At 41.0% G+C, this 11,082-nt stretch overlaps 1 long non-coding RNA gene across 2 annotated transcripts in view; it reads right to left on the bottom strand.

Moving 5' to 3' along the window:
* Window positions 1-1,667: 1,667 nt before the first annotated feature.
* Window positions 1,668-11,082, bottom strand: part of LOC114233274 (uncharacterized) — a 99,320-nt gene continuing 89,905 nt past the window's right edge. For both annotated transcript variants that reach the window (XR_003619422.2, XR_008556845.1), the window contains exons 3-4: window positions 4,802-4,998; window positions 1,668-1,749 (exon numbers count right to left, since the gene is read on the bottom strand). This is a non-coding gene — a long non-coding RNA (uncharacterized LOC114233274). The remainder of the gene's footprint in view (window positions 1,750-4,801; window positions 4,999-11,082) is intronic.

Raw genomic sequence — 11,082 nt, 5'->3', positions numbered from 1 at the left:
CTGCCACTGCTGGTAGTGCAAGCTTCGGCCCGCCCTGGTTACCTGAGCCTCGGGTGGCCCTGGGCAGCTGGGCAGCCGCCATCCAAGGCTTGCTTGGGTCAGCCCTGGGCTCCTGGGCAGCTGCCATCTGAGGCTTGCCTGTGCCTCAGGTAGGCCCTGGGTGGCTGGAGGGCTGAGGGAACTGGGGGACTCCGGAGGCAGGAGCGTGGAGCAGCCAGGCCTGCCTGGTGGCAGGCCTGGCCTTGCCACGTGCCTGCCACCCCAGCGGGGCTGAGGGGACTGGGCGCCGCCATCTTGTGGCTGTGGGCACCGCCATCTTAGAGGGCAGGGCAGTCAATTAGCATATTCCCTCCTTATTGGCTGTGGTTGCCACCATCTTTGAGGGTAGGACAGTCAATTAGCATATTCCCTCCTTACTGGCTGTGGGTGCCTCCATCTTTGTGATGGTGTGAGGGTCAATTAGCATATTCCCTCTTTATTAGATAGGATTTCCTGATGCTGGAGGAATAACAGTAACAAAACAGCATCTCCCTTAGCAGAAGTATAAGAACTCTGGTCCTATCCAGAGGCCACTCACATGTGCCCAATGCAGAACCCTCTCCTCTGAGCTGCCACCAAGTGCAATATCACTTGCCCCTCTGATGGTGTTTTCTCCACTATGTCTCCATCTTCACTCCTGCCTGGCTGTAGAGCTAATGCTGTTTTGTCCAGTCCAATATGACAAGCTTTAATCTCTCCCACACTTCTCCATTTCATGTGGTGCACAATATCACCCAAATGTCTAAGCAATGTCACCTTGTATTTTCTGTTAACCAAAGATTTTTTGTGAACTTGGCCTTTGATTCTCAGTATTCCTTTTCCCCAAGATGGCACAAGTTCCAAGTTAGAACCAGAGAATCAGCTGAACGCATGCCCCTAAGCATTCCTCCTTTCCCTGGCTGACTCGTGGCTCTTACAGGATGACTTGCAGTTGGTTAGGCAATTACTGATTGGTTTCCCTGTGAGGTTCTTCACTCCTTCCCATAGACACCCTGCTGGTTCATTCCTGCTGTTCACATTTGAATTCTCAAACTGAACACATGCAAGATTCCTAAGCTGGAATTTCTGATATGTGTTTCTAGGTGTAGAAAGGAACATGGGACCTTTAATATACTGGAGAGAAAATTTAGGAGGGATGTGTTAATGTCTCAAAATTCCTAAAGGATTGCTCAGTGGAAAGGAAGATTAATTTGCTTATGACAACAAAGACAATAAATGGAGGATACAGGACAAAAAAGAAAAGATAATAGCTAAATTTAAGCAAGAATATTCTAATAGTCATAGCTGTGCAAGGACAGCTGTTCTGGGAGAAATGAGCTCTCTGTTTCTAGAGGTATTCAAGGCTGAATGATATGTAGCAGGATGGCCAAAAAAATGTATTCATGCATTAGTTGGACTAAATGACCTTAAGCAATGGTGGCTCTAAATTTCTCTGTGAGCTCTTTGGCCCCCAATCCAAGTTGGGAGACATACTGGAGAGTAAGGGAGGTTTTTAATAATTATCTTGAAGTTGTTTTGCATCATTATTCGCATAAAATTAAGAAATATAATTTTCCTTATCAAAACATGAAGTGATAGGCAGAAGGCAATTATTCACTCAGTCTACAAACACCTGTTGATCCCTTAGGCACCTTTCTAGATTTGGGGGTAGACTGATGAGCAAGACAAAGTTCATCTTGGCTTGGATTCCAGATAGAGGCTGAGAAGGACCTGTAGAGATAAAGAAAAGGTGGATATATGTTAAGACACTCTATCAACTTCTCTGTTTATCACTTTCTCTGGGGTCTTTTTTCACATGACTTTCTCTGAGGCACAATTCTCTATCACCACTATAACCGGATTAAAGGGGAAACAGTTGACAGATGGCAGATCAATCTCTGATTCAAAGAGATGTGACAAGTGGATTTCTCCTACTAGCTGTTTCCCTCTCTAGACTCAACATGGAAAGAGCAACGATTCTCGTTCATATAATATAGTTTTAAATAAACGCACCAGAAAAGAATGTGGAATCTGTTACCAAGAGTTATCACATGAATCCTCCTCTATTTTACGTAAGAGGAAAAGGATAGAAAAAGTCTTTCTGGATCAGATGTGACAGAAAAGTGGGTCAGGTGTCATTTCATTCCCTGGGAATGTCTGTGACTTTCCAAGGACCAAACCTTGCATTTCCCTTGGAGTTTCTCATGGCATCAGATCTTCTGAACCCCCACTGTTTCCATCCCAGAATGGATTCTTGGAAATGAAACAGGCCTGTTAAAAAACTCTTTTTTTTTTTTTTTTTAATGCAATGAAGGATGTAAGGAAACTGGAGGAAGTTCAAAGAAGAATAACAAGAATGATTAAGGGGCTGAGAGCATGATTTATGTTGAATGATTAAAAGGATTAAACATGCAGAACTTGGCCAATGCTACATACTTAGCTACAAAAAAAATAAAATCAAAATTAAGTGCCAAAGCTCTCAGCTCCCATGAAAAATACAAATTTGCATATGATTTGGCACATATTTCCATGCAAAGTTCACCAGAGCTCTACTGAGGCAGCATTCACAGGATGCCAAAACCACTTGTCTGGTCAGTTTAAAGCACAGCCTGGTCATATCAGTTAAAACTTGCTATTTGACATAATTGAATAGATAATTGAATCAAAATATGCCCACCTATGGCCACATCCAGTTGTGATGCATCCATAATGTATATAAAATGATGTGACATGCAATCATTAACCCAAGGGTCACAGGCTAAAATCCCTACATTGGGCATACAGGTAGCTGAATGAAAGAAGTGGCTAAGCTTGGAGGGTGCACGGCCCATTGAAAGAGAACAGCCACTAAGGGCTCCAGCTCATTGTTGCCATGAGCGGATTTTGGCTGAGGGTAACCAGGCCTTCTCATCAATCAAATGAAGCCAGTGATTTGGGGTGCTTTCAGCAGCAAGTAATGAAAAGCCAGCTCAGAGAGGAGGAGCCAGCAGTCCAGAGTTACACATCTTCAGAGCAGAAAGCAGGGGCCATAGGCCAGATATTGGAGGAGGAATGGATGTGAGGAGGCAACCAAGTTGTAATCATTAGAGTTGAAAAATCCAGATTATTACATTAAAATATCTACTTTTTAAACGAGTAAACACTGCTGGAAAAGTCATTCTGTAGGATACCAGCTTGCCACCTCTTATCTGGCTGACTTTGTTTCAGAGTTAGAAAAACTGAGGTCAAGAGAAAGGGAAAGACACCCTCAATGACATAGTAAGTGGATTATCCAAATAAGAACTGAGCGGGAGCAGTGGCCTACAAGGATATATCTGGGTTCTTTTCTGATTTTGTTGTCTAAGTCACCTCTAGGCTCATAACTTTTCACTTTTCCAGCTCTGTCTGTTAAATAAAGAGGCTGGAACACATGAGTTTATGATTTTCTCATGGCTCTCAGCCTGTACTCTATTAGGACCCACATGAGGAAAATATACCTAAGAATTTTATAATTATAACCCCAACATGTATAGGCACATCAACATACATTCACATGCAAGCTAAACTGGGCACTAATGAATTTGAGGGAAGGGTATTTTATTATAGGCCTGTGTAGTCTGTTGAGGTTAGGCATTGCACAAGTCTTGGGGTGCCAAAGTGAGGTGCATACTCCATATGAGCCACCGAAAGAAGGTATCAGCCTGGCATCGTGAACCCTGACACATTGGTGTTGTAACTCTGACACAGTACAGCTCAAACGAGCTAAAACTTCATTTGCCAAATTTTCAAGATTTCTGGTACCTGCTTCCTGCCCCACTTGCAGGTACAGTGGCTTCCAGAGAAAGAGAAAGAATCAGAGAAGAGTTTTGGTGAAAAATTTTTAAAAATGGTTATAGCTCAAAAGAGTGAAGTGTTCATTCTAGCAGGTGGACACAACTTTGAGTAAAGGAGAGCAGTGGTCATTTTCAGAAAAGGAACATTTGAACTAAAAACCTGAAAAATTATGACAGCAAGAATTATGAGATGGGGGAAATATGTGGTAAGGGAGGTGGTGGAATTGCCATCCCTGGAGCCATTTGGAAATCAACAGGATAAGGAACTAGAAAACCTATTCTAGGAAAGAATCCTCCACTGATTCCCCTGGGCCTGAGGGATGATATCATGGGTCTCCTTCATCTCTAATTGTCATCATTCTTAGGCTTTATGTATTTTCCAGGGCTTTCCACTGTTGCTATTAGACTAGCACGGCACTCCTCCAAAAACTGTGTGTGTGTTGGGGGGCGGGGGAGACAAACTCCTAAGAAACCATAAACTAGTTGCTCCAAGGAGCATAGAGAGTTGCCCACGTGGAAATGATGCGTTGTAAAATTCTCCAGTGTGAATTTCATTATTCCCTGAAGGTAGTCTACCAAGATGAAAGGCCTTATCATCATTTTACTTCAGTTCTCTGGTTTTCTCTTTCTGGTTTATTTTAATTTCAGGGGAGAAAAAGCAACGGGACTGCAAATTCTCATAGCATGGCTGAAAAGGATTTGCATTTTTTTTCTCTCCTTCCATTCACTGATATTCCACCAAGAAGCCTGGCTCTCTCTGTGATAAATCAGTAAGAGGAGTTCGTCTCTAAGGGGAATAGAAACCTCCACATCTGCCACCTGCATGCGGGAAATATGGATTTCTCTGAGACCCAAGAACTGAAGAAACTGTTGGGTTCTCTCAGTAAAGTGATTGTAAGGTGATATTGAATGAGCATTGGTTGTACATAGAGGCTCTTGTGATTGTGGTTTTCATCCTTTCTCACACATACCATTGTGTTACTTGTTTTCCTTTCTGGACTCAGAGATGGCAGACATTTGAGTTGGACCCTGGGAGTTTGAGGTTCCTTCTTTATTACACACAAAGTCTGAGAAATACCACAGTGGTCAGTTGCCCAGTCCTGCAGTCCAGAGTTCTCTGTGTGGCAGCAGCTCTAAGGATCGGTGAGTACATAAACCAAAACGATGTCTAAAATGTGATGAGAGAAACAGATACTTTTATGAAATCTGGATGCAACACTAACTGTGACCTACCTTCTAGTTTTAAAAAATGGGGAGGAAAACCAGGTCTCACATTCATCTCAGTCTTGACTGTGTTATGGGAAAGTGTCCATGGTACATATACCCTTCAAGGATTATCAGCCATGCTTAATATTTGCTTCATATTAAAAACCTAAAATTAACAATTCATAATTTTTACAATTATTCTATGTGCATGGCAATTTATGAATTCTTGAATCTTTTTGCAATAAAATTCCTTTAGAGACTGCCAACTTTTAATTTGAAATGAAGAGACAACCTCATTCATGTTGATGAGGGCCACAGAGTGCCCCTAGTGGTCAGAAATTCTGCAATGAAAGAATTACTGCTCCTAACTCCAGGTCCAGTGAATCCAGAACTAATAGGTGAAGAGGAAGGGATTATTGGAAATGAAACAAATTCAGTTTGGTTTTGTATGATGACATTTTACTGCTAACAAGTCTCCTTTATTGCTTCCCTTAGAATTTGAGATAGTGAACAGCAGAAACTTTCACGTTTGTCTTATCATTGAAAATGGGGGGAGGGAGGGAAGGGGAGACAAAAAACACCCCACCACAAAGCACTGGTATTTGATTGGGATGTTCAAAATTGCAACTCTGTGTTGCCTAATCCTCAACCCTCCTTGCCCTCTCCCTCCATCCCCCTTCGGAAATGTCTGGAACTTGTTTTTCTTCAGTGTAATTTCTCTAGGCGACTTTGGAGTTTTTCCTTTCCAACCTCCAAAATTTCCTCCACTGCTTCCATCAATAAACATATTCCATTGCCTCTAGTCTAGGGCCAAAGCCTGTATGTTAAAGTGATGGTGTCACAGAACACCTGATGATGTCATAAAGTACTGGGAGATCTGGCAAAAGCAGATTCTCGGTTTTATGTCCTGGGAAATTATTGGTACCTGAAGGGCCATCACATCTTCTGTATCTGCACCAGTTGTTGTAGAAATAGCGAAGGCCTAGTTCACTTTGGGCATTTACATGTTTGGCAAATTTATACAAAATACCGGGTAGAATATAGATTTAAGGAGCCAAAGTTATTAAAAAGGGGTGGGGTGAGAGAAAACACGCCAATACAAACAGACAATGTGGTTTTTTTAATCCTTTGCACAGAAATTCAGGCTAAAGGGGAATAAAATAATTCTATAGGGTCACTTGTAATTCAGCTTAAACTAAGCTCAGGAAACTGAATAATATTTCTCAGAAGGCTGATTTATGTACTTAAAGTAACCAAGTCCCAGGTGTCATAGGAAGTAGTGCAACTTTTAGCAATGTCCTAGCTTGCATGCTCAAACTAACTGCCTAAATCAATTTCTAACTTCTCTTTAAAACATTTCAGAGTCAGTTCTACTGGGACTGTCCAAGCCCTCGATTCTCTGTTAGCCGAGGTTGCTGCAGGAAGGGAAGGCCAAAGACCTAGGTAGGCTCCACATTATAAACAAATCGTGTTCCAAAGTTTGTCTGTGAATCACTTCTTTGGAAACCTAACCACATTTTCTGTAAAGAAACAGAGATAGACACAGACTCACTGGCTCTCACAACCCTCTGAGGCACATTTAAACTACATGCAGGTCAACCCCCCTGTAATACATAAAAACTGGAGAACAGTCACATAATCACACAAAACCATGGCAGTGGGGGATAGAATCCGATTTAATAAACTTCTTTTTTTTTAATGTATCCCCTTTTCCCCCTCCATGAGAAGAAGGTAAGAGATGGATGGAAATTTGTTGGACATCCTGATGGAGGCATCTCAACATTTTCAAGGACTGTAGAGACCAATGGCATAGTTTATGAAGTATAAGTACTTTTGCTTCACTATGCATCCTTTATCTTTTCTGACAAAGAAAATGGCTCAGCAGAGAAAGAAAAAGAAAATATCTAACCATTTCTATGGGAAGGAGGCCCTTTGAGGGTAGCTGTTATTGTTGCTACGTCAGGAGATCTTGGAACTAAGTGTTTCTAAGTCAAATGTACTTGGAACCATCAAGCTTCATTTTTCTTGTTGGTTCCAAAGGCCTCACTCACCCATCTCTTTATTAGGCATGCTAATAAAAAGTAAAATGAAAACATTTCTGGCAACCTATGACTCTTTCCTCTCAGAGTGCCCTGAAGTGGTGGTACCGAGTGGAACTAATACATCCCAAATGGAGGTAGTCAGAGGGAGAGGAAGCGAAACAAAGGGCCTGGATCCTTCACAGACTGGATAAGAAGACCTTGATAACCGAGTTGACTGTATTTGGAATGTTCCTGTTTCCTTCTGAAAGGAGACAGAGAGCTGAATGAAGCGCTTATCTAAGAAGTGTCAGGACCCTTTAACAATGTTATTACAAGGATGTTGGTACAGCAGAGTGGAGATTTTGGCAGGTACAGATGGGATTATATTTGTCTGAATGTATTTTCTTGCTACGTGTTAATCTGCCCTCTTCTGGTATCGAGCTCTCAAGGAGTTCAGATAAGGGCCTATCAGGAACTCCGTTCACACTCTCCTCAGTATACATTGTAAGGAATTCGGCATCCCAACTGGGACACGGATGGAACGAAATGATTTCATTTGAATGTTTGGGAGAAATCACTCTAAAGCAGGAATCATAGCTGGAGAAGTCTGGCTAAGAAAGAAGTCTCTGGAATATTCCATGGGGGGGAGGGGGGCTTAGGGAAGGGGTGATGGATCATTTCTAACAGGTTACACCCAACTTCAAGTGAAAATCATTTCGAAGAGTCCCAGCTGGGCTTCCCAGGCCCCTAATGAGAGAGAATGATGAAGCCAGAAGTATATCCACATGGAAAAGTTTCATTCAGAGGGAGAGGACTCTAAGAGGGTCTAGAGAAAGCAGTTTGGAGTTTCAGAGAAACAAATACCATTCCACGAGGGTTTAAATCTTGGCCCACTCAAAATGTTAAAAATTTACTCTTTCCCCATGTAAATCAGAGCAAGTTTTTAACATATAAAAAATTTAAACTCAAAAGATAAAAAGAAAACCCTTACATAAGAGTTACTAAAATGGTAATAAAAGAGAAGCAATTTTCCCCATAAGAGTAATGTTGGTGTAGCAGGTCACACAGCCCTCGAAAAGCATGTCACAGTGTACTTGGCACCCAGAAGGTCTCAGATGAAGTCAGTTTTTTATAGTATGCAGATCAAAGGCAGAGGGAAGAGCACGTGGTCAAGAACAAATCTAAAGGGATGACATGGAACTGGGTAGGAACAGAAAGAAAAGGATAACCCAGAAGGAGGGACAAGTTATTGGAAAATGTGACAGTCAGGAATTATTGATGAACAGATAAAGTGAACAAGGGATAGGTGGGCATGGTGCATTAAGAATGGATAGCAGCAGACTAAGCTATTCTACTTCAATATGGTTTACTTTTCTGCAATAAAATTGTCTTCAAGCTAGAAAAAATACAACAAACATGGTAAACCCGAAACTGAAGCCCAAGAGAGGTGAGCTACTTCAAAAGGTATCTTACTTTTTCATTGAGTTTATAGGGGTGATATTGGTTAACAAAAGCATTTAGGTTTTAAGTATATAACTCATACTGCATCCTGTGTCCATGGCCCAAAGTAAAGTGTCTTGTACAAGTAAATCTTTAGGTCCTGAGACATCATACAAAAAGAGAACTTTGCAAGTGCAACTTCTTTAAAAACAGTTTTACTTTGAAATAATGGTAGATTCACAGAAAGGCACAAAGAAATATACTAGGAGGTCCTGGGCACAATTCAGCAAGCCTCTCCTGTTTGCAGATAGGATTTTAAAACTACTGACCACACAACCAAAGGACTTGTGTGCAAGCATATGAGCCTAACCAGTGGTTAAGGACAATAGGGGGGTGTGGGCATGTGTGGGGAGGGGTGTAGGATGGGAATGGGGGGATGAGGACAAATATGTGAAACTTTAATCAATAAAGAAATTTAAAAAAAAAGAAACTACTGACCACACCCTAGCTGGTTTGGCTCAGTGGATAGAGTGACTGCCTGCGACTGAAGGGTCCTAGGTTCAATTCTGGTCAAGGGCACATGCCGGGCTGTGGGCTCAATCCCCAGTGTGGGGTGTGCAGGAGGCAGACAATCAATCATTCTCTCTCATCATTGATATTTCTCTCTCTCTCCCTCTCCCTTCCTCCCTGAAATCAATAAAATATATTAAAAACAAAACCAAACTACTGACCACATTTTTGAGAATTCATGGAGAATGAGAAGAATGGTACCAGAAGACTGACAGATGGACAAATAGTCTTAGGGTTGTCAAAAGTGGTAGGAAAGTAATTTCTGAAATCTATTGTTTGGTGAGCTTGTAATAGATCTCTTGCTAAATTCTAGGAATGGTTGATCAAGGTCTTGAGTATACAGGAAGCAGTGTTACTGGAATAACATTAAGAGCAAGCTGGAACATTCCTTATTTTAGAGAGAATTTCTTGACTGCTAAACTGTGAGACTTTTTGCCTCCAGTATGTCTGTTTTCCCTCCAGCTATTTGAAAAATGCTTTCATTGTTTGTCTGTTGACAAATTGGTCGTAACTGTAGTATATAGTTGGAGGAGCTCGTTGCTAGTACTGAGAGATCAATGAATCAGTATCAAAAAAGAAGGTATCTGTAATGGCATGTTACAGGGCTTTGGCAATAACTTGAATGACTGAATAAAAACTCAAAAATGACTCTGGCTGTTGGAAGACTAGATTGAAATCACCAAGATAAATTTTGATAATTTTTAGAAGACTTGTGTTATAGAAAGATAGGATGTGATATATGTATTTTAATAGCAATAATTGTGAAAAGACTTTGGAGATTTGTTGACATCTCAATATGAATGACAAGTGGGAAAAACCAGAGTAATTTTAAGACATGTCTAACACAAGAGACGACAGAGTCACAGAATACTTCACACTATCAAACCTACCTGGAATATTGGGATTCGTTGTAGGTCCTGATTTTAAGAAGGACACTGACAAGTCATTTCTCATTCAGAGAAAGATGAAGTTCAGGGAACACTCATTTTAAGAAGAGAGCGCAAAGCCGCTGGGTTTGTCAAAGCTGTCTTCATATGAGGGACAGGCTATCATGTGGGAGAAGGATGAGATCAATTCTCTGTAGCCTAAGGTATAGTGACAGTGCTAAGATATGGAAGATGCAGTAAATAATCTTAATATAAGGAAAATATTTTACTGGTTAGAAACAGGGGTCAAACACCATATTTCAGTAGGGCAATTGATTTGGGTGATCAAAGCAAAAGGGAGAGATCTGGAAGAAAGACAGGTTTGGGAATCAACAGCCTATAGTTTGAATGAGGTAACTAGGAAGTGGGTCAAAGCAAACGTTTATTTCCTGGGATGCATTTCATCCTAGAGAGTCTTTCTCCTGACTTCAGAGAGGACAAATTTTGTTTGTATGTGCAGTTCTCTAGATTACCTGTAATAGTCCACAGTTCCCAAAGATCTCACAGCCTTCAAATTTAAACTTTCCTTATAGGATCAGAAAATAATTTAGACTAATAAGAGGACACTTGAGGAGCAAGAGCTTTTTAGGATATAGGAGGGGGAATAAAAAATAAGTCACAGAGGTGCAAGGACAATTGGGCAAGTAAAAGAATTCAATTGAAAGGAATGGTAGGAGTCAGCAGCATTTCAAATGCTATGGAGCGTTATATAAGACAAAAATTATGACATGCCTGGAAGAGGTGCAACCTACATATAGAACAAGGTAGATGTTGTGCAAAGCAATGATACAAGAGCTGTCAGAAAGCCAAGTGGCACACTGATTTCAAATAAATGGTTCAGAAAAGGACTATGAGATTAAACGAAGAAAAGTTTTCATGGAGAGAGCTGAAGGTTTAAGAAAACCCTGCAAAGACGGTAGGACATAAGCTAGATCTAGTGTCAAGACACACTGTCTTTTACTCCAACCAAAGTTATTCTTATAATTCTTTAAACTTTCTTCTTATTATGTCTTCTGAGCAAAAGCATGTCCTTCACACAAGAAGTATCTGTTTGAAGATGACTATTCAATCACCTCTTAACCTTGTTGC

This window comes from Eptesicus fuscus, chromosome 8 (genome assembly GCF_027574615.1).
Source record: "Eptesicus fuscus isolate TK198812 chromosome 8, DD_ASM_mEF_20220401, whole genome shotgun sequence".
NCBI classification, from domain to species: Eukaryota; Metazoa; Chordata; class Mammalia; order Chiroptera; family Vespertilionidae; genus Eptesicus; species Eptesicus fuscus.
This window is presented reverse-complemented; position numbering and strand designations above follow the sequence as displayed.